The following is a 21630-nucleotide window of genomic DNA, read 5'->3' as shown; positions in this document are numbered from 1 at the left end:
CAAGAGGATTTATTGTTTTATTGCCAGCTAGCTGGGGGCTCCCACATACAACCTAGTGCAGCGCGGGAGTGAGAAGCCCCGCCTCTCTCCTCCGCGTTTTTATACGCTTGAGTAAACAAGTACATTGGTCATTACACACGTATGCTAGTTCCTTATTCTCTATATGGTAATTACCTAAATTTGAGCATTTTATTGGTGCATCTCAGCAGTCCGGGGACTATGCGTCACAGAAGGAAGAGGTCACACAAGGAAGTAGGAGAGCATTAAATTCAGGAAGTATTTATTAAGTTTCGTTTTCTAAGAATTGGGCCTTCCTGTCTTCCTGGAGTTTGTGAAGCCTGTCATGGAGGTACAATTAATCCCCCCCTTCTTTTCTTACGCGGGACATCTCGCATTAAGTCATTGAGCACGCAGTACAGAAGCAATTGGTATTCAGCATCCGCTAGTTACATATATATGTGTGTGTGTGTGTGTGTGTGTGTGTGTGTGTGTATTCATTTCAACAAATCAGGCTCCTCTGAATCTCTTTTTTGGGGTGGGGAGTTTGAAGGGAGCCGGGTTAGGCCTCCTCCTTGGCCCCAGAACCCTACTTCAGCAAGAATCCTGTCAAGCTGGTTTAGCAACACCCTCCCACCCCCTTGATGCTTAAATTCCCCCTGGTAATTTACTATGCACTATCTCCCTCACTCTGCCCAGTTAGCTATGAATATCCAGCTACTACTGTATTCGAAGCTGGCCTTTGCAATGATGTTTGACAACGTCTTTGTTGTCTTTCTTGCTTGGTCCTGTGGTTTTCTGACACAACCCAGCCTCAGAGTGCGGCTCGCAGACTTCCACCACTTACCCTGCGGCTTGCTGGGCTGCATGGCCTTCTGGGAAATGCAGTGCCTGACCTCGCCATGCACTGGATGGGCCTGGCTGGCCACAGGGACCGGACTGTGCCTAGAAGCCGCTTGGCATTCCTTCTGCACTAGGACTTCGCGGGAGCTCTTGAGGCAGGCATGGGCCAGGCGGCAGAGCCAAACCAAGAGTCGCTGAGCCCACTCTTGTACGTGAGAGTGGGCAAAGGTGGGCTTGAGTGCGTGTGAGGCCGTGCTGACTGCGGATGTGACTGGATTTGAGGGGTACTTGAGTGAAACTGCTGTGTATGAGATGTGCGGTCAAGAGATAGAGTGGGGCCGGGTGCTGCGGCTCACTAGGCTAATCCCCTGCCTTGTGGCGCCAGCACACCGGGTTCTAGTCCTGGTCGGGGCGCCGGATTCTGTCCCGCTTGCCCCTCTTCCAGGCCAGCTCTCTGCTGTGGCCAGGGAGTGCAGTGGAGGATGGCCCAGGTGCTTGGGCCCTGCACCCCATGGGAGACCAGGAGAAGCACCTGGCTCCTGCCTTCGGATCAGCGCGGTGCGCCGGCCGCAGCGCACTGGCCGCGGCAGCCATTGGAGGGTGAACCAACAGCAAAGGAAGACCTTCCTCTCTGTCTCTCTCTCTCTCTCACTGTCCACTCTGCCTGTCAAAAAAAAAAAAAAAAAAAAAAAAAAAAAAAAAGAGAGAGAGAGAGAGAGAGTGGAGGATCAAGTGTGTGTGTGTGTGTGTGTGTGTGTGTGTCAGAGGGTAAAACATTGTGTATGGCTCTGTGAATAGTGGGTATGCAGGTGATCACCTGACTGAAGGTCACCGCATGGGTGGCTATTTTTGAGGAAAACGCTTCATTGTTGAAAGTAATACTGTATAGCATTTTTAATATAAACATTTAACATTCAGACATTTGTTCCAGACTGAAAATCAAAAGCAGTATGACTTTTTTTTTTTTTTTTTTGACAGGCAGAGTGGACAGTGAGAGAGAGACAGAGAGAAAGGTCTTCCTTCTGCCGTTGGTTCACCCTCCAATGGCCACTGCGGCCAGTGCGCTGCGGCCGGCGCACCGCGCTGATCCGATGGCAGGAGCCAGGTGCTTCTCCTGGTCTCCCATGGGGTGCAGGGCCCAAGCACCTGGGCCATCCTCCACTGCACTCCCTGGCCACAGCAGAGAGCTGGCCTGGAAGAGGGGCAACCGGGACAGAATCCGGCGCCCCGACCGGGACTAGAACCCGGTGTGCCGGCGCCGCTAGGCGGAGGATTAGCCTAGTGAGCCGCGGCGCCGGCAAGCAGTATGACTTTTTAAACAAGGTGTATTTTGTTATGGGGTGCCTGTTTGGGATTATGTCCAGGACCCTCTCTGCAGGCATTTTCTCTGTTCACTGGGAGACACTGGTGGTGTAAATATTCAGAGATGTGGTTGTTTAATTCAACCCAGAGTATCAGCCACAATTACAGGATGGTCAGAGGAAGCTGTACAGGAATGTGATGCTGCAGAACTACAGCAATACAGCCACATTAGGCATGCAGAGTTTCTCTGTAGAATCCAGATTTTGAAAGTAAAGTGCTCTCTCTCTCCCATGCCTTCACATGGCATACTGGATTCTGCTTTGAGATGCAGGCTTAGATCTCAAGCCCTTTCCTGTATGATTCAATATGAAAGGCCATTTACTTTGTTCTTTATATGGTAACATCATTAAAGGCTCATTCTCTGTCTCATTTTAAGGTGGTGCTTAAATTAAAATTTAAGTCTTGTGACATTTGCCTATATAAAGGCTATGACATCACCAGATGGGTGATATTTTCCAGTAGAAACAAGAGGAGAGGCAATGGGTTATGGCAGAAGAAATGTAAAGAAGATTCTGCCCAAGTGAATGAGTGAGGAGCAGGTAGAGCCCAGATTTCAATGAAGAGGTTGAGACAAGTAAAACACTTTTCAGGAATTCCTTATAGCCCCCTCTGTGACTAAGATTTAGGAAATGCACATCTTTAGTCATCATTCTTCCTACTTCAGCACTCCCTTTTATTCAAGCAGATCCTTGAGGACCGTATTTGCCTGTTCTTTTTTTTTTTTTTAAATATTTATTTGAAAGGCAGAGTTACACAGAGAGAAGAAGGAGAGGCAGAGAGAGACAGAGAGATCTTCTATCTGCTGGTTCACTCCCCAGTTGGCCGCAATGGCCAGAGCTGCATCACATTGATTTAAAAAATTTAAATAAGATACTGTAAAAGAAGTTACCTTTTAACTGTTTCTCTTCTCCATATGCATTTACTGTGATATGCATTCTTTGGGTTTTAATAGAGGCTTCATTACATAAGCATCATTGATTAACTTGTTGGCCACTGATGATTAGCTCAACCTTTAGTCCTTTTTCCCTACCAGGTCAGGGGCTAAGGTCTAATACTATACTTGGTGCCCCTAGCACCTGGTGATACAGGGTATTTCCTATAATCACCTCATTAATATAAACTCAGTTGTGACTGAAAAGGGATTGTCAGGAATAACAAAATCCTTTATGTTTATTACTCCAGGCTGTTTCAGGTACTAAGGTGTCTTAGCCCATTACCCCTACCATACAAAATACCTAAGACTGGGTAATTTATAAACAATTCACCTGTCTGTGCTCTGGAAGCAGGGACGTCTAAGACAAAGGCTCAAGCAGGACCAGTAGCTAGTGAGGCTGCTCTCCACTTGCAAGATGCTGCCTTTCTGGATCCAACACTGTATTCTCACACTGTGCAAATGATGTACATTGACCCTCCCAAGGTCTTTTGTAAAGGCTCTAATTCCACCCAGGAGGGCTCTTCCCTCATGACTTAATCATCTCTTAGAAACCAGTTTCTTTTAAAAATTTGTTCTTTAATTTAAAGATTGATTAACTGGGGCCGGCACCATGGCGCACTAGGTTAATCCTCCACCTGCGGCGCTGGCAGCTCATATGGGCGCCGGGTTCTAGTCCCAGTTGCTCCTCTTCCAGTCCAGCTCTCTGCTGTGGCCTGGGAAGGCAGTGGAGGATGGCCCGAGTCCTTGGGCCCCTGTACCCACATGGGAGACCAGGAAGAAACTCCCAGCTTCGGATTGGCGTAGCTCTGGCTGTTGCAGCCATTTCGAGAGCAAACCGATGGAAGGAAGACCTTTCTCTCTTTCTCTGTCTGTAAACGCTACCTTTCAAATAAATTTTTTTAAAAAGATTTATTTATTTATTTGAAAGAGTTAGAGAGACAGGGAGAGAGAGCTTAGATATATATATATATAGAGAGAGAGAAATATCTTCTGGTTCACTCCCAAACTGACCACAATGGGCAGCACTGGGCCAGGCTGAAGCCAGGAGCTGGCTAATCCCAGCCTCCCACTGACCACAATCCTAACCTTGAGTATGTTAATATCTTTCCTTCTTTAGTATGGAGTCTTGACTTAATCCAGCCAGAAGTTTGACAACTAATCAAGACAAAAGATTTTTACTTGACTGCAAAAACAGATTAGAACTAAGAAGTAAAGCTATTAATACAATGTACTATTTATTCACTTGGGTGAACTTGCACATTTTCTTCAAGTAGTTGATATTTCACAAATAAACAATTTTTAAGAAAAATATAGCTTACCTGATGAGCTTGGAAATACTTAAAAAATTATTCCTCTGTCAGAAAGTCTGAATCTAAATGATATAAACCTAAATGATAAAAACAAAGGAAAGAAATTAAAAAAATTTTTTTTATTTATTTGAAAGATAGAGTTACAGAGAGATAATGACAGAGAGAGAAGTCTTCCACCCACTGGTTCACTCCCCAGATGGCCACAATGGCCAGAGCTGCACCGATCCGAAGCCAGGAGTCAGGAGATTCCTCTGGGTCTCCCACGTGGGTGCAGGGGTCCAAGGACATCCTCTACTGCTTTCCCAGGCCATAGCAGAGAGCTGGATTGGAAGAAGAGCAGCCAGGACTAGAACCGGCGCCCGTATGGGATGCCGGTGATTCAGGCCAGGGCTTTAACCCGCTGTGCCGGAGCATCAGCCCCAGGAAAGACATTTTTAAATTAGCAAATGTTTACCTCAGATAAAAGAATGGCATGCATATTTATAGAACAATGCTGATGTCATGGGCATTAAACCAAACACTTTAAGGGTAGCTGGAGACGAGAATAACTCTGAGGATGTGAAGGATACTGCATCCAGGTTCCAGGAGTTCTCAGGGATTTCTCGCAGGGGACCCTACTGTGGCCGCACACCGAGCTCTGTGCTGTAGAGCCTCTTTCCCTTCATCCTAGGCCAGCCAGGGCTTGTGCAATAAGAGATGTCCACACAGCCGGGCCAAGGCCGGGGCAGAGACAGACCCACCGGCTAGATGGCAAGATTTTACCAGACCTCCTTACCACATCATGTTTCCCAGAGGCCCACACAGCTTTCCCCAGAAGGAATCACACCCTCCTACTGCGGCGTGTCGGTTAGGCTCTGGACTACACATCCCTACATGCATAGCCGTCATGTCCAGGGCCACTTCCAATACGAAGAGGAGCTGGGCTTACAGTTGTGGTCCCCCGGGCTGCCACCGTTTTTCAAGAGAAGAGCAGCGTGGAGGCCTTGGTTGAAACATCCTAAAAGCAGTCTGGAATTCTCTGAAGTCATCTGCTTTGAGTGGCGGCCTCTGCTGAAGATATGGATGGGGCCCAAGGCCAGGGCCTGTGAATTGAGGCCATCAGGTGCCAAACGGTCAAAGGTTGTCAGGACTCTGGGCTACATCTTCCAGGGTCCACTGACCCTGGAACTTCCCCTAAGCAGCCAGACCCCCTCAGGATGGTAGAGGGGTCCCACACGAGCTCCCACAGAACATTCCATGACTTAAGCAGATCACAGGGTATGGGGGCAGCACTGCGGTGTAGCCACCACCTGCAGTGCTGGCATCCCATATGGGCACCAGTTCGAGACGTGGCTGTTCTAGTTCCAACCCAGCTCTCTGCTATGGCCTGGGAAAGCAGAAAATGGCCCAAATGCTTGGGCCCTGCACTCACGTGGGAGACCTGGAAGAAGCTCTTGGCTCCTGGCTTCCGATCGGCCCAACTCCAGCTGGTCCTCCACATGCTTTATATTCGTAGGGTTTCTCACTCTCTAATGTTCATTAAGTTGGGATGCACATAAAAAGATCTTCCCACATTCTTTACATCTGTAGTGGTTGTTTTCACCAGTATGAACTCTCTGATGATAAGTAAGGTGTGAACCAAGAATGAAGGCCCTCCCCACATTCTTAGACTCATAGAGTTTCTCACCACTATGAATTCTATGGTAAGCTGACGGTCTAGAATAAAGATCTTCTTCCCACACTCCCTACTCTCATAGGGGTTATCACCACTATGAATTCTCTGGTGGAGAGTACTTGTAAACGGTAACTAAAGGCTTTTCCACAGTTCTTACATTCATATGGTTTCTCTCCTCTATGAGCTCTGATGTTCAGTGAGTTGTGAGCCACGAATAAAGGCTTTCCCACATATTTTCCACTGGTAAGGTTTTTCATCAGCATGAGTTGTCTGATGTTTAATCAGGTCAGCACTATGGCCAAAGACCTCTGCACATTCCGTACACCCATAAGGTTTCTCACCAGTCTGAACCCTCTGATGTTGCAGTATGGCTTTTTGCTTAAGGATTTCCTATGTCTCTTAATTTCAGAGCATTTTTCCACATTATGATTTGGCCAAGCCAAAGCTAGGAGTTCTGGGTCTCCCCAAGGGTGGTAGGGGCCCAAACACTTGAGTTACCTTTTGCAGTTTTTGCCAGGCCATTAGCAGGGAGCTGGATCAGAAGGGTAGCAGGTGGGACACGAACTGGTGCCATATGGGATGCCAGCGTGGCAGACAGTGGCATTACCTGCTATACCACAATGCTGGCCCCAAGGCCAAATATTCTTATATTTCACAGAAATGTACCCACATAAAGTTCTAGAAGTACCAACAAGTTTACACAACAAAGAAAATTTTGCATTATTCTGAACAAAGAAGTTACGAAACATGTATAATTTCCATTCCAGGGAGAGGCTTATCTTCAGATGATGAGACCTGATATGCTACCTACTGTGCTAACAAGGCCCCTGAGACTCTCTCTAATATGACCAGATCACCAGGCACAGACTCTGATACTGTGTATAGGCTGTAGAATGTAATAGAGGAGAGTAATGAGAATAAAATAAATACATATAAATAAATTCAAGCTTTTACTTCTTTTTTATTATTAATATAAAGAGAATGGATTTCATAATTCAATTCTAAGAGGATAACCACATTTCCCTCCCTCCCTCCCCACCTCAAGTCCCCCTCCTTCCTTTCAATAACATACTTTTAGTTTATTTTATAATCACAGACTTAATGCACCACTAACCATAATGTTCAACAATAAAAAGTAGAAAGACCACTGTTCCACAGGAATATACACATTTTAATGATCATATTTTAATAATAGTATTTTTAATGCATGCGGTAGTTCTTAAAAAATGGAGAAGCAGAGCTACAAAAAGAGAACTCCATCCACGGGTTTGCTTCAAATCCCTGCGTATCTGGGGTTAGGCTGGGTTACTGTGAGTGGTAGGAACACAACTACTTGAGCCATCACTTCTGGCTTTGGGGGTCTGCACTGGCAGGAAGCTGGGGTCAGGAGCTATAGCCGTGAATGAAACCCAGGTATTCTGACATAGTATGCAGGAATTTTAATTGCTGTGCTAAAGACCCACTCCCAATATTTATAATTTTATTTTTAATTAGCTTTTTAGTCACTTCTATTATTTCATTAACAATTAACCCACATGATTACTATAGATATGCAAGAGGTAGAAACAGTGTGAACTATTTTACTTACTTTACTATTGTAATCCTAATTACTTTACCATCTTCACAAATCCTATATATAAGATGAAATTAATTGGCCGGCGCCATGGCTCAGTAGGCTAATCCTCCGCCTGTGGCGCCGGCATACCGGGTTCTAGTCCTGGTCGGGGCACCGGATTCTGTCCTGGTTGCCCCTCTTCCAGGCCAGCTCTCTGCTGTGGCCAGGGAGTGCAGTGGAGGATGGCCCAAGTGCTTGGGCCCTGCACCCCATGGGAGACCAGGAGAAGCACCTGGCTCCTGCCTTCGGAACAGCTCGGTGCACCGGCTGCAGCGTGCCGGCCGCGGCAGCCATTGGAGGGTGAACCAACAGCAAAGGAAGACCTTTCTCTCTGTCTCTCTCTCTCACTGTCCACTCTGCCTGTCAAAAAAAAAAAAAAAAAAGATGAGCCGGCGCCGTGGCTCAATAGGCTAATCCTCCACCTTGCGGCGCCGGCACACCGGGTTCTAGTCCCGGCTGGGGCGCCGGATTCTGTCCCGGTTGCCCCTCTTCCAGGCCAGCTCTCTGCTATGGCCAGGGAGTGCAGTGGAGGATGGCCCAGGTGCTTGGGCCCTGCACCCCATGGGAGACCAGGAAAAGCACCTGGCTCCTGGCTCCTGCCAGGATCAGCGCGGTGCGCCGGCTGCAGCGGCGGCCATTGGAGGGTGAACCAACGGCAAAGGAAGACCTTTCTCTCTCTGTCTCTCTCTCTCACTGTCCACTCTGCCTGTCAAAAAAAAAAAAAAAAAAAAAAAAAAAAAGATGAAATTAATTACCATTTCCTAATTGGAAAAACTGTAAGCCATCAACAATACTGAAGTTATGAATATAGAAATTATAAAGACACAAATTTTGGCTCCTACGTAGTTTCTTTTTTTTTTTCTTGGCAAATATTTATTTACTGATTTTAAAGGCAGAGTACAGAGAGATATATTTATTTACTTATTTTAAAGGCAGAATTACAGAGAGAGAGAGAGAGAGAGATCTTTCATCCACTAGTTCACTCCCCAAATGGCTGTAACTGCCAGGGTCATGGGCACTCATATGGGATACTGATGTGGCCGGAGGAGGTCTAATCTGCTGTGCTACAACACAGGCCCCTCCTACATAGTTTCCACAGTAGTTCTTAAATCAGGAGAACTACTACTACTCAAAGCTGAGAACCCAGTAGTATACCTATAGAAATATCGATTCATATGCTAATATCATCCAATGATGTATTACCTTCATACGCTGTTCCAACACGAGGCCTACACACAGACACAATTCCAGGATAGTCAAATCAAGCAACTCTAACATCCACACAACTAGGCCTGTAATACAAACAACGCTCAGAGATTTGTACGTTAAATCACAGTTTGTATCTACTGTACTTGAATTCCACAAAAACACTTTGAAATTGATCACTATCTACGTTATGTCATCATGAAGCTAAATGTCTTTAATCTTTTAAGTTAAACAATGATTATATTAATTTCTCCACACTGAAATAAAATTGGACACACCAACATTTTTCCCTTTCTCATAACTATAATTAATGTCACCATTATTTCCTACCTTACTTTTCTCCATACATTTTTTACAAAGTTGAAATAATATTGCACATATAAAGTTTAATCACAGTTCTTCCCCCTGATTACTATAGTACTGTTACTAAAAGCTTTCAAAATACTTTAAACTCTGGGGCCAGCGCTGTGACACAGTGGGTTAACGCCCTGGCCTGAAGTGCCGGCATCCCATATGGGCACCGATTCAAGTCCTGGCTGCTCCTCTTCCAATCCAGCTCTCTGCTATGACCTGGGAAAGCAGTAGAAGATGGCCCAAGTGCCTGGGCCCCTGCACCTATGTGGGAGACCTGGAGGAAGCTCCTGGCCCCTGGCTGCAGATCAGCACAGCTCCTGCCATTTCGGCCAACTGGGGAGTGAACCAGTGGATGGAAGACCTCTCTCTCTGCCTCTCCTCTCTCTGTGTAACTCTGACTTTCAAATAAATAAAATAAATCTTTAAAAAACAATACTTTAAAACTCTGTTTATACCTTTGAGAAGTGCCTTTAGCACTTCCTGTTGAGTTTATTCACTATCTCATTTGAGTTTTTACTATTGGTTTATTTTGTCTTCCTTCTCCTTTTAATCCTCCAATCAGGTGTCTGTTTCTCTCTTTTTTTAAACCTACTTTGTTAGGTTCACCAATATTCTTACAATAAAATACATTCTTACAATTCCATACACTTACAATAAAATCTTAATCCTTGCAAGAACAACAAGGTCTTGTGTGATCTGATCTCTGCCCATTTCTCTGTCCTCACCTCTAATTTATACTTGCACTAAATTTGCTCTAGCCACAATGGCTGTTTTGCTGATCCTTAAATAAGTGAAGCTAGGTCTTTCTCAGGACTCTTGTACTTTTGCTCCCTGCGCATGGTCCCTGATTACATGGGGAACCCAAGAAGGAAGGAAAGCAACTCACGCGGGACCTGGTTTTTGGAGCTGTTGGAACTGCCCAGTTTCCTGGACTCCTCTCCTGGGGACGTGCAGAATTTGGAGGAGACAGCACTAGAGAATGAAAAAGTGCTGAGATCATACTTGCCTCAGAGCCCATAAAATAAACAACTCGGAACTTTATTTCCCCTTTTTGAGGGAATTTAGAAAAATCTCAGCCTTGCCACAAATCCAGTGGAAGCCAGTCACAACAGAAAGGATTCAGGCCACACCTTTCCTTCATCCCCAAGTAGCAACTACTTTCCCAGGGCACAGGAGCAATACTCCTCCTGCCTCCATTGGAAGCCCAGGCTTTAGGTGAAAAAGAATGGGAGAACTTTATAAAGGAAAAATTAAGTGGACACCACTTAAACACTGACCACCAGAAGTGGGATACCAGATTTTAAGAGCCACATAAGGTGATGTAATAGGATTCACATAGCACCAACCTGCATTATTTTTGCCTAAAAATGTGACTTAGGGATGAATACTACATGTTCTCCCTGATCTGTGGTAACTAACAGAGTACCTAAAAAAAATCTGTATTAGTGAAATTGATACTTTGAGATGCAATGACTTTGAACAGCCCTTGTCTTGACTGTTGATGAATAGTTTTATTTTCACACTACATGTTGAACTCCTTACTTAATTGAAAATAGATCTTCGTAAAAAATAAGAATGGGAACAGCAGCAGAAGGAGGAAGAAGGGTGGGAGTGTGGGTGGGAGGGAGGGTAGGGTTGGAAAAATCACTATGTTCCTAAGTGTGTATTTATGAAATGCATGAGGTTTGTATATCTTAAACTAAAAAAAATTTTTTTAAATGTGTTTATCTGACCTGAATCAAATCAACCCTCTAGCTCTAATTACCCATTTAGAGAAGTATAAGGGAGCAGGTGAATGGCACAGGAAGAAAGCTATTAGCCAAAAGGGGTTTTTTGAAAACATCTCCTTCTTGGTTACAGATGCCTATAGAAAGACAAAATAATAGAACTTTGAAATGGTGCAGGGGATGGTGTTGTGGCGTAGCAGGTAAAGCCACCGCCTGCGATGCTGGCAGGTTATCTGGTGACACTCAGAGGGAACAGACCCCTTCGTGTCCTTTCACAGTACTAAAGGGGGAAAGGGGGGAGTACAGAAGGGTGTTTGCAAATGATTTTAATTATGGTGAGGTTTTGGACACTTGGGTTTCCTATTATTCTGTATTCTGATTGAAAATATCCACAATAAGGTTAAAGTTCTTAAAGTTCTTCAAATTTTGCTCCAGAAGGTATAGTTATTTTTCACCAAACCCTTAGACCAGAAAGGAGCGACATATCACCGGGTGGAAAGGAGAGGTGTAGGGTGGTTTGGGAGTGGAGCTAAAACATTTACAGCACACAATGGCTGGTCTCCTTTAGGAAGACTTCGGAGGAGGTAGAAAACCATCTTGAAAAGGGTAGAAATTTGAAGGAATACATTTCATATAAGCAAGGTTTCTTTGGATGTGCATGTTCACCGCATGTGCAGTACGCAGGACAGAATCCCAGGACAACTTAGGACCTCCTCCCTCACAACCCTCAGGCCAGGGCGCGATCAGGTTTCCCTACAGGTCTTTCAAGGCAGAACAGGGCATCTATTAAGGTGTTTTCCTTCCCGTAACATATCAGAAACTCCTGATCTTCCAAGGAGCCTCGCTCTCCCTAGCATAAAGGCGAGGAGCCGCACTGCGGGTAACGGCGCGGTGCTCGGCTGCAGAAGTCACTTGGTGGGGAGTACGGAGGCCACACGAGCGCACAGGTTCAGGGAGGACGCACACTACTAGTGGCACCCTCCTCCTCCTCCTCCCGGCTCCTGTTAGCCACAGTGACGACGCTCGCCGAGGGGCTCCAGCGCGCGCACTGCTAAATGCGGCGCGGAGGAACACAGCTGACAGCACCGCGCTCCCGGAACCAAAGTGACAGGGCTGATTTTGCCGGCGGAGACGGGCAACCACGCGCCACAGCGGGGTGAGACCACGTCCGTAAGTAAATGGCCCGGGGCGCTGAGCGTTAGGAGATGTAGCCAGGGCCAACCCCGAGCTCCCGCCGGCCCACTGATACTCCCGGCATCCTTCTCGGTGCGCCGACCCACACTCACCGAGCCCGCACACTGGATCCTTGCGCCAAGACGTAACAGCACAAGCATACGAAACGGCGTAGCCGCGCGGTGGCCTTCGGGAAACGTAGTCTAAAGTAGGAAAAGCGTCCGGTCCGGACGAACGTAAGCTCGGAAGCAATGCCGTCCAGAAAATGGTGAGCCTAGAGAGTCCCTTGCTCCACGTGTGGCTCTCACACTGTCCTGCTCTGAGCCGACCTATTTCATTTTACACAAGTGGCATTCCGGAAAATCCCGCGCGGAGGGTACGTCCGCTGTGATGCCTTCTGGGAAATGTAGTCCGGGGCTGTGCGGCGGGGCCTGGAGCTGAGCCCGAGCTCTGGCCCGGAAGCTGCGGCCGCGGTAACCAGCTTGTTGCCCTAGGGGGCTTGGGTGTGCGTCCGACTGTCCTCTGCTGCGGAGGCGGAAGGGACTAGCACCGTGCCCGTGAGACTGTAGAGGGAAAGTTCATTGATGACCTATTTGGGATTGTCAGATTTTGAAGCCAGTTATGAGTAGAGTTTCGAGGATTACGTCTTGCGATTAATCAGACTTAGGTCTGCGATGAATTATCTTCTAACTTGTAAGATAATGATGTTTGTGTGTATGGATTCAGAATGGATTGTTATGGAATTCTATAAATCCAGTGACTGATACGTGGAGGGTTTGCTTGTGGCAGTGAATGCGGGATAGGAAGTGTGTGCGCCTCGTATGTGAGGATGAGCGGGATTTTATGCGGCTCTGTGCCGTGATGATCTCCCAGTTGCTGTTTCCTCAGCTGTAAAATGGAGGTGACGTTTGTGTGACGCTTTGGAGTAGTGCTGTTGAACGGTAACTTTCTACCAATTTTCATTTGGGATATAATTTTTTTTTAATATCTGCACTGTCCAGTACTGTCGCCACTAGCTATACCTGCTATTGGAGGACCTAAATTGTAGCTAGTTCGAGGAGCTGGATTTTTAATCTAGAATTTGTCTTCACTGTAAGAAATCTAAACAGCTACACAAGGCTAGCAGTCTTCCGGTTGGACAGCCCAGCCTGGAACAAGAGTTTGCCTTCAAGATCTGAATGGGGTAAAACTCTAAGTAATTCATCTTTTTAAACACTTACAATTTTCTTTTTAAGTTTTGTGATTTTAATAGGTGATGTGTTAACTCAATATGATTTTAGTTTGCAGTTCCCTAGGGAAAACTCAACACAAATGTTGCTCATTTGGATATCCTCTGGTTTTGTTTTTAAAAGATTTATTTATTTATTTTTGACAGGCAGAGTGGACAGTGAGAGAGACAGAGAGAAAGGTCTTCCTTTTCCATTGGTTCACCCCCTAATGGCCGCTACGGCCAGCGCACCACGCTGATCCAAAGCCAGGAGCCAGGTACTTCTCCTGGTCTCCCATGGGGTGCAGGGCCCAAGGACTTGGGCCATCCTGCACTGCCCTCCCAGGCCACAGCAGAGAACTGGCCTGGAAGAGGAGCAACCGGGACAGAATCCGGCGCCCCGACCGGGACTAGAACCTGGTGTGCCGGCGCCGCAGGCGGAGGATTAGCCTAGTGAGCCGCGGCACCTGCAAGATTTATTTATTTATTTGAAAGAGTTACACAGAGAGAGAGGCAGAGAGAGATCCTCCAGCCACTGGTTCACTCCCCAAAAGGCTGCAATGGCTGGAGCTGCGCCAGTCCAAAGCCAGGAGCCAGGCGCCTCCTGCAAGATCCTGCACAGGGGGAAGTCCCATCTTGTACTGCTTTCCCAGGCCACAGCAGAGAGCTGGATAGGAAGTGGAGCAGCTGGGACTTGAACTGGTGTCCATATGGGATGTTGGCCCTGCAGGTGGTGGCTTTACCCACTATGCCACAGCACCGCCCCTGGATATCCTCTGTGTTGAATTGCCTGTTCAACAAAAAACAGTTTGTGTCTTTTTCTGTTTATTTACCTGTATTTGTATATACTGGGAGGGCCACTGTAGGATATATGTTGCTGATTTCTTGACCCAGCTTATTGCTTGCCTTTTAACTGTGTTAATGAAGTCATTTTGAAGAACAGATGGTCTTAATTTGAATGAACCCAGTTTATTAATCTTTTATTTATGGTTGAGGGCTCATTCTGGTGTTTTTGTTTTTTTGTTTTGTTTTGTTTTTTTTTTTTTTTTTTTTTTTTTGACAGGCAGAGTGGACAGTGAGAGAGAGAGACAGAGAGAAAGGTCTTCCTTTGCCGTTGGTTCACCTTCCAATGGCCACCGCGGCCGGCGTGCCGGCCTCATTCTGTTTTTAAAACCTTTGCCTGCGGCTGGCGCCGCGGCTCACTGGGCTAATCCTCCGCCTAGCGGCGCCGGCACACCGGGTTCTAGTCCCGGTCGGGGCGCCGGATTCTGTCCCGGTTGCCCCTCTTCCAGGCCAGCTCTCTGCTGTGGCCTGGGAGGGCAGTGGAGGATGACCCAAGTCCTTGGGCTCAGCACCCGCGTGGGAGACCAGGAGAAGCACCTGGCTCCTGGCTTCGGATCAGCGCGGTGCACCGGCCACAGCGTGCAGGCCGCGGCGGCCATTGGAGGGTGAACCAACGGCAAAGGAAGACCTTTCTCTCTGTCTCTCTCTCTCACAGTCCACTCTGCCTGTCAAAAAAAAAAAAAAAAAAAAAACTTTGCCTATCAAAGGGGCATAAAGTTCTATGGTTTGAGTGTTTTTGTTCCCAAAATTTAATGGGAATTTAATCTTCCGGCAGCCGTCAGTAGAGGTGGAGCCTTGGAAGAGTGAGTTTGTCCCCTCTCGTGCTCCTCTGCCGCGTGAAGCAATATTTGTCCCCACCTGACCCCGCCTTCTCCACCGTGAGGATGCAGCAAGACCCTCGCCGGACACTGGGTAGAAGGGTCTTGATCTTGGGCTCCCAGCCTCCAGAACTGTGAGGAAATAAATTTCTGATCTTAATAAATGACACGTCAGGGGTATTCTGTAACAGCACAAAATGGACTAAAACGTGAAGATACGCTGTTGTTCTTCTAGAAGCACTATTTTAAACTTTCTTATTTAGGACTGTAAACTATCTCAAATTAATGCTTTGTTTATTTTAGGTAGGGGTGAAGATACATTTTTTCCGATAGTAATTGCTCTAGCACTGTTTCCTGAATTGCAGTGAGATCTCTGAAATAAATCAAGTGCCCTTCTCTCTGTGGTTACTATCTCAATAGTCTACTGTCTTATTGTTGTAGCTATCTAATCCTGTACCAATACAAATTTATCTTTAGAATGAGTATTGAAATATCATGATGTAAATTTTAAACTTTATTCTTTATCAATATTATTTTGGCTGTTCTTAGTCCTGTGCATTTCCACTGTATTTCAAGACCCAAACTGGCTGATTTGTTCAAGGAAAATTGGAAGAATTCACCTGTATTTTCTTGACTCTACAAATATATGGGTGATTCAACCTCTTAAATACCAAGTCTTCCAATTCACAAGCATGATGTATCTCTCCATTTCTTTGAGTCTTTATTAGTTTCTCTAATTAATGTTTTATAAATTTTAGTGGCAAGAATTTATATTTTTTTTCAAGTTTGAGATATAATTAAAATATCATAAATTTTTTTTCATTGAAAGTATTCACTGTTTTTTAGAATATTCATAGTCAGGGACCCATTCCCACAATCCAATTGTAAAACATATTCATCATGTAGGTAAGAAACCCCATATCCATCAGCAGTCCTTCTCAGCTCGTGTTCCATATTCCCAAGCCTAAGCCATCTACTCATCTATTTCCATAGAACTGACAGTTTTGGTTATTTGGTTATTTCATATGGATGGATCCATACAACATTGATGGGGGAGTTGTGATTGGCTTTTTTCACCAAACATATTTTCTTTTTTTTAAACTTTTATTTAATAAATATAATTTTTTAAAGATTTATTTATTTATTTGAAAGAGTTACACAGAGAGAGAAGCAGAGGCAGAGAGACAGAGAGAGAGAGAGGTCTTCCACTCCCTATTTGGCCGCAACGGCCGGAGCTGCACTGATCCAAAGCCAGGAGCCAGGAGCTTCCTCTGGGTCTCCCACATGGGTGCAGGGGCCCAAGGACTTGGGCCATCTTCTACTGCTTTCCCAGGCCATAGCAGAGAGCTGGATTGGAAGTGAAGCAGCTGGGACTCGAACCGGTACCCATATGGGATGCCGGCACTGCAGGTGGCGGCTTTACCCGCTACACCACAGCGCCAGCCCCAGTAAATATAAATTTTGAAAGTACAGCTTTTGGATTCATGGAACATATTTTCAAGATTTATCCATGCTGTAGCATGAACCAATTCTTCATTCCTTTTTGTTACTTAATACTATTCTGTTCTTTAATACTATTCTATTGTATGAATATACCACACTTGAAGTTGATGGAGACTTGAGCTCTTTCCACTTTTTGGCTGTTATGAGCAATACTGCTAAGAGCATTATAAAAACTTGTGAAGACGGTTTCAATTTTCTTGAGTATATACCTATAACTAGAATTGCTGAGTCAGCTTAACTTTTGGAAGACTGCTAAACGTTTCTACTGTGGCTGTATCATTTTACAAGCCACCAGCAATGTGTGAGGGTTCCAGTTTTTTTCATATCTTCAACTATATTTGTTGTTTTTTATTCTAGCCAATCTAGTAAGGGTAAAATTCTGTTGTGGCTTTGATCCAAATTTCCCTAATGACCAATTTCATTACACATTTTATATGTTTAATAGACATATCTTGAAGTAATTTCTGAGTATTTTACCCATTTTTTTATTTATTTATTTATTTTTTTTTGACAGGCAGAGTGGACAGTGAGAGAGAGAGACAGAGAGAAAGGTCTTCCTTTGCCGTTGGTTCACCCTCCAATGGCCACCGCGGCCGGCGCACCGCGCTGATCCAATGGCGGGAGCCAGGAGCCAGGTGCTTTTTCCTGGTCTCCCATGGGGTGCAGGGCCCAAGCACCTGGGCCGTCCTCCACTGCACTCCCGGGCCACAGCAGAGAGCTGGCCTGGAAGAGGGGCAACCGGGACAGAATCCGGCGCCCCGACCGGGACTAGAACCCGGTGTGCCGGCGCCGCTAGGCGGAGGATTAGCCCAGTGAGCCGCGGCGCCGGCCTATTTTACCCATTTTTAATTCAGTTCTTTTATTGTTGAGGTGTAAGAGTTCCTCAATATTTTATAATATTTGCTTTATGAATATTTTCTCCAGTTCTGAATTCCCTTTTTTTTAATTTACTTGAGAATGGGGCTGGTGCTGAGGTGCAGTGGGTTAAGCTGCTGCTTGTGACACCAGCATCCCCTGTCAGAGCGCCAGTTCAAGTCCCAGATGCTCTGCTTTCGATCCAGCTCCCTGCTCACACTGCTGGGAAGGCAGGGGAAGATGGCATGAATACTCAGGCCCCTGCCACACTCATGTGGGAGACCTGGATGGAATTTCTGGCTGTTGGCTTCAGGCTGGCCCAGCTCTGAAGGTTGCAGCCATTTGGGGAGTGAACCGCAGATGGAAGATAGCTCCTCCAACTCCCCATCACTCTGCCTTTCAAATAAATAAAATCTTAATTTGTTTGTGAGAGAGAACAAACTCTCCCATTTGCTGGTTACTCACCAAATGCCCACAATGGCCAGGTATATTATTTCAATCCTGTTGGCATTTGTTCTATTATCAAACATAGGCTCAATTTGGTAATCAACAGTCTGTGTTCATTTGAGAAGAATATATAGTCTGTCAAAGAGGCTATTATGTCTTTCACATATTAGGTAATTTCGTATGCTTACATACAACTGTGAGTTCATGTGAGTCATCTTAAAATCACTTATCTATTATAGTGGGTTTGTCTATTTGTCCTTTTTAATTTTGTTAGTCTTTGCTTTATGTATTATAAAATTATGTTATTAAATGAGTATACATTAGGATTGTTAAATTTCCATGTTGGATTTATATTTTATTGTCATGTCCCTATTTATCCTAATGACTAGTTCCTCGAAGTCTACTTTATCAGTTACCAAAGTAGGTATCCTAGCATTTTTAGAGTTAGTATTTGCATGTTTTTTCTCCTATCCTATTTTTAATCCTTCTCTGTCTTTTTAAGGTTCCTCTCTTGGATTTTACCCCCTAAAATCTGGTTTGACAGTATTCATATTTTACTTCAAGTCTTTAGACATTCATACTTAAGATACCTGCACATATAGTTGGTGTAGTTTAATGTTTGTAAAAATTGCCGGCCAGCATTGCGGCTCACTTGGCTAATCCTCTGCCTGCGGTGTCGGCACCCCGGGTTCTAGTCCTGGTTGGGGCGCCGGATTCTGTCCTGGTTGCCCCTCTTCCAGTCCAGCTCTCTGCTGTGGCCCGGGAATGTAGTGGAGGATGGCCCAGGTCTTGGGCCCTGCACCTGCATGGGAGACCGGGAGGAAGCACCTGGCTTCTGGCTTCGGATCGGCGCAGTGCGCTGGCCGTAGTGGCCATTTGGGGGGTGAACCAATGGAAGGAAGACCTTTCTCTCTCTCTCTCTCTCTCTCACTGTCTAACTGTCAAAAAAAAATTGCCACAATAATTTTTGCCTTTTCTACATATACTTCTCTGCGTGACTTTGCTGGTTCTCCAGCAAGAAGCAGCACTTATTTCTCTGTCTCTTGAATCTGGACTTGGCCATACTACTTACCTTGCCATTAGAAAATCAGCAAATGTGACACAGCAGTGACTTGAAAAATTAATAAGATACTGGAATTTGGCCTTCCCCCTTATTTTGTAATCAGTGTGAATGAAATTGGTGAGAACAAGCCTGCTCTGTCATGCCAGAATGGGGCATTGATAAAGAACCAAGATATATTTTGGTAGCCAGCCTGCCTACCATGAGATCTGTGAGCACGTTTATTCCAGACCACCCCTGAAACCGCCAGTTACATGCTATTTCTTGAGTGAGTCACCTGAGATCAGAGACAGAACTGCCCAGCTGTCCAAGAATGTTGGTGTAATACATGCTTTAAGCCACTACGTTTTGGAGTCATTTCCTATGTAGCAAAGGCTGATAGTTTAAGTCTGCCATACTGCTATTTGTTTTCTATCACTCTATATGGAATTGATTTCAGCCTTATCCTATTGTTGTTTTTATGGTTATACATCTTTTTAGTGGCTACCATAGAGATTATAATATATATCTTTAAAATCTATCTTACATTTTAACCATTTCCTGAACAAGTCCAGGTACTTAAAAATGCTTAATTTCATTTACCCTCTTCTGACCTTGTGCTGTTATTATCATATATTTTACCCCTATATATGTTATCGCCCCTGGTGACAATTCATGGTAAATATTTTATACAATGTTCATTTATATTTTTGCACAGATTTATTTATTTATTTATTTTTAAAGATTTATTTATTTACTTGAAAGAGAGGGGAGAGACAGAGAGAGAGGTCTTCCATCCGATGGTTCACTCTCCACATGGTCGCAACAGCTGGAGCTGTGCCAATCCGAAGCCAGGAGCCAGGAGCTTCTTCTGGGTCTCCCACGTGGGTGCAGGGGCCCAAGCACTTGGACCATCTTCTACTGCTTTCCCAGGCCATAGCAGAGCTGGACAGGAAGTGGAACAGCTGGGTCTTGAACCAGCGCCCATATGGGATGCCGGCGCTTCAGGCCAGGGCGTTAACCCACTGCGCCACATGGCTGGCCCCGATCCTTGTCATTCTTTACAAAAGTTCACATATGATTATAAAGGTCTACTGATTGTATGTGGAGCATAACTGGAGACTTTCTCAACATCATTTGTTAGAAACATTGTATTCTCAAGTCTTGGCTACAGAATATCCCATTAAAAAGAACTAAAAGATAAATGGCTGATTTCCAAGGCCAGGGAATAAATTAAAGAAAAATCTGTACCATCTTTTTGTTCTGAAAACTATGGAAATACTAAAAATTTATGAAACTATTTTAAAAAGAGATGATAGCTAGAAGGAACTTCCATGAGCCAAATTTGGGATAATTTGAGTATAAAATAACTGTATTGGATAGCCATTTAATAAAATAATCCATATATCCATACTTAATTACTGACTAAATAAATAAATGGACAGAAAAGTTCCTTAAATTTTAAAAGAAGAAAAATTAGAAAAGTCACTATTTTGTAGATACCAAGTAATAATTGATTCAGAAAGGTATCATCAATGAATGTCAAAAGTAGAAAAAGTAATAAAAGAATAAAATATTATATAGACTCTTAATAGAGTCTATGAGAATCTTCTCACTATTTAAAAATTAAACACGTATTATTAAACCTGTAAAATACCGTGTTAACCAAGAATCAACAATAACGTCACCAATAATGGGGCAAATGAACATTGGTTTGCTGCATAAATAACATACTGAGAAAGACTCATCATGGCCGGCGCCGTGGCTCAATAGTCTAATCCTCCACCTAGCAGCGCCGGCACACCAGGTTCTAGTCCTGGTCAGGATGCTGGATTCTGTCCTGGTTGCCCCTCTTCCAGGCCAGCTCTCTGCTATGGCCCGGGAGTGCAGTGGAGGATGGTCCAAGTGCTTGGGCCCTGCACCCCATGGGAGACCAGGAGAAGCACCTGGCTCCTGGCTTCGGATCAGCGTGGTGCGCCGGCCGCGGCGGCCATTGGAGGGTGACCCAACGGCAAAAGGAAGACCTTTCTCTCTGTCTCTCTCTCTCACTGTCCACTCTGCCTGTAAAAAAAAAAAAAAAAAAAAAAAAAAAAAAAAAAAAAAAAAAGACACATCATTGCTTAAGTACTTTACTTCCAAAGATGCGTAATCTGAATCTAGTCATGAGGAAACAAACACATTGAGGACATTCTAGAAAATAAATGCCTATTCTCTTCAAAATGCCAATTTCATTGAAAAGAAACCTCAAGTAGTCTCAAGAGACAGACAAGATCCAGTATGTGAGTCTGGATTTGAATGTGGTTCAGGGAAAATGTTATATAAAAGGCATTGTTAGGGACAGGCGCTGTGGCGCACTAGGTTAATCCTCCGCCTGCGGTGGGCGCCGGCAACCCATATGGGTGCCAGTTCTAGTCCCGGCTGCTCCTCTTCCAACCCAGCTTTCTGCTGTGGTCTAGGAAAGCAGTAGAGCTTGGGCCCCTGTACTTGTGTGGGAGACCAGGAAGAAGCACCTGCTTGCTGGCTTTGGATTGGCACGGCCCCAGCTGTTGTGGTCATTTGGAGAGTGAACCAACAGAAGGAAGACCTTTCTCCCTGTCTCTCTCTCTCTCACTGTCTGTAACTCTACCTGTCAAATAAATAAATAAATAAAATCTTCAAAGCATTGTTAGGTCAAGTAGCAAAATACAAATATATAATTATAATAATATTAAATATGCAGATTTTAATATGCTGATTTAACACT

The 21630-nt window shown here is 45.0% G+C and overlaps 3 long non-coding RNA genes across 6 annotated transcripts; 2 read left to right on the top strand and 1 right to left on the bottom strand.

Annotated features, from left to right (window-relative positions):
• Nucleotides 1-238: 238 nt before the first annotated feature.
• Nucleotides 239-9708, top strand: LOC108176767 (uncharacterized). 2 transcript variants are annotated; one of them, XR_016224786.1, is made up of 2 exons: nt 239-349; nt 6868-7041. It is a non-coding gene; the product is annotated as an uncharacterized LOC108176767 (long non-coding RNA). The 2 variants fall into 2 exon arrangements; XR_011384003.2 differs by lacking the exon at nt 6868-7041 and adding an exon at nt 9478-9708 and having other exon boundaries at nt 242-349.
• Nucleotides 4456-12425, bottom strand: LOC138846480 (uncharacterized). 2 transcript variants are annotated; one of them, XR_016224782.1, is made up of 4 exons: nt 12289-12425; nt 10162-10247; nt 8919-9007; nt 4456-4523 (listed from the first exon to the last, which is right to left on the bottom strand). It is a non-coding gene; the product is annotated as an uncharacterized LOC138846480 (long non-coding RNA). The 2 variants fall into 2 exon arrangements; XR_016224781.1 differs by lacking the exon at nt 4456-4523 and adding an exon at nt 4547-4766.
• Nucleotides 12411-15871, top strand: LOC127491345 (uncharacterized). Of its 2 annotated transcripts, none has more exons than XR_016224779.1 (2): nt 12411-12551; nt 15001-15460. It is a non-coding gene; the product is annotated as an uncharacterized LOC127491345 (long non-coding RNA). The 2 variants fall into 2 exon arrangements; XR_016224778.1 differs by lacking the exon at nt 12411-12551 and adding an exon at nt 12584-12842 and having other exon boundaries at nt 15001-15871.
• Nucleotides 15872-21630: the final 5759 nt, after the last annotated feature.

The sequence above is a fragment of the Oryctolagus cuniculus genome, chromosome 18 (genome assembly GCF_051225735.1).
Source record: "Oryctolagus cuniculus isolate XC-2025 breed Fujian yellow rabbit chromosome 18, ASM5122573v1, whole genome shotgun sequence".
NCBI lineage: Eukaryota > Metazoa > Chordata > Mammalia > Lagomorpha > Leporidae > Oryctolagus > Oryctolagus cuniculus.
This window is presented reverse-complemented; position numbering and strand designations above follow the sequence as displayed.